The sequence below is a fragment of the Myotis yumanensis genome, unplaced genomic scaffold (assembly GCF_028538775.1).
Source record: "Myotis yumanensis isolate MYYU_CA2020_CCGP unplaced genomic scaffold, mMyoYum1.0.hap1 SCAF_15, whole genome shotgun sequence".
NCBI classification, from domain to species: Eukaryota; Metazoa; Chordata; class Mammalia; order Chiroptera; family Vespertilionidae; genus Myotis; species Myotis yumanensis.
In genome coordinates this window covers 40,248,900-40,250,824 of record NW_027223766.1, presented here as the reverse complement: position 1 = coordinate 40,250,824, position 1,925 = coordinate 40,248,900, and positions in this window count along the sequence as shown.

Sequence of the window (1,925 nt, the reverse complement as noted above, 5' to 3'; positions counted from 1 at the left end):
AGTCATATTCCATTGTGTGTGTGTGTATATATATATATATATATATATATATATATATATATATACACTATTTCTTTTGATATGGACACTTAGTTTGTTTCCATACATTGGCTATTGTAAATAATGATGCAATGAACATAGGAATGCATATGCCTTTTCAAATTAGTTTTTTGGGTTTCTTTGGATATATATCTATCAATAATAACGTTACATGTAAGTGGATTAAAAGTTTCAATCAAAAGATATTTGGTAGCTGAAAGGATAAGAAAACAAGACCCTTACATATGCTGTCTGCAAGAGACTCACTTCAGATCAAAAGGCACACAAAGGGTTGGAAAATGATATTTCAGGAAAATGGAAACAAACAAATAAAGCTGGGTTAGCAATACTTATACCAGGCAGAACAGACTTTAAAACAAAGGCTATAACCAGAAACAAAGAAGGACCCTGCAGTTCCACTTCTGGTTATTGATTCAAAGTATTGTTAACCCAGTTTTATTTGTTTGTTTCCATTTTCCTGAAATACCATAAGGCAGTTCCATTTTTAATTTTTTGAGGAAACTCCATACTGTTTTCCACAATGGCTGCACCAATCTGCATTCCCACTAACAGTGCATGCGGGTTCACTTTCCACATCCTTGCCAACACTTGTTGTTTGTTGATTTATTGATGACAGCCATTCTGACAAGCGTGAGGTGATATCTCATTGTGGTTTTAATTTGCATTTATCTGATAACTAGTGCCATTGAGCATCTTTTCATATGTCTATTTGACATCTGTATAGCCTCTTTGAAAAAGTGTCTATTCAGATCCTTTGCCCATTTTTTAATTGGATTGTTTGTTTTTTTGGTGTTGAGTTATACAAGTTCTTTATAAATGTTGGATATCAACCCCTTATCAGATGTATCATTGGTGAATATAGTCTCCCATTCAGTGAGTTGTCTTTTTCTTTTCTTAGTTTCCTTTGCTGTACAAAAACTGTTTGGTTTGATGTAGCCCAATTTGTTTATTTTTGCTTTTATTTCCTGTGCCCGAGGTGATATAGAAGAAAAAATATTGTTACAAGAAATATCCAAGATTTTACTGCCCATGTTTTTTTCTAGGATTTGTATGGTTTTGAGTCTTACAAGTCTTTAATCCATATTGAGTTTATTCTTGTCTATGGTGGGAAAAGGTGATTCATTTTTTTGCATGTATCCATCCAATTTCCCCAACACCATTTATTAAATACACTATCTTTACCCCATTGTATGTTCTTGCCTCCTCTGTCAAATATTAATTGACCATAAATGCGTGGGTTTCTTTCTGGACTCTCTATTCTGTTCCATTGGTCCATATATCTGTTTTTATGCCAGTACCAAGCTGTTTTGATTACTATGGCCTTGTAATATAGTTTGATATCAGGTAGCATGATTCCTCCAACTTGGTTCTTCTTTCTCAAGACTGCCGTGGTTATTTGGGGTCTTTTTGAGGTTCCATATAAACTTTTGGAATTTGTTCTAGTTTTGCAAAATATTCCATTGGTCTCTTGATAGGAATTGTGTTGCATCTATAGCTTAGGTTGGGTAGTATGAACATTTTAATGATGTTAATTCTTCCTATCCATGAACACACTATATGCTTCCATTTATTTGTATCTTCCTTTTGATTTCTGCCTTGATCTCATTGTTAACTAATTTATTGTTTAGTAACATGTTATTTAGCCTCCAGGTATTTGTGTTTTTTCATGTTTTTTTTTTTTCTTTCAATTGGTGTCTAGTTTCATAACATTAAGGCAGAGAAGATAATTGATATGATTTCAATCTCTTAAAATTTATTGAGACTTGTTTTGTCTCCTAACATGTGGTCTATCCTAGAAAATGTTCCATGTGCGCTTGAAGAGAATGTATATTCTGCTGCTTTGGGGTGAAATGCTCTGAAGATAT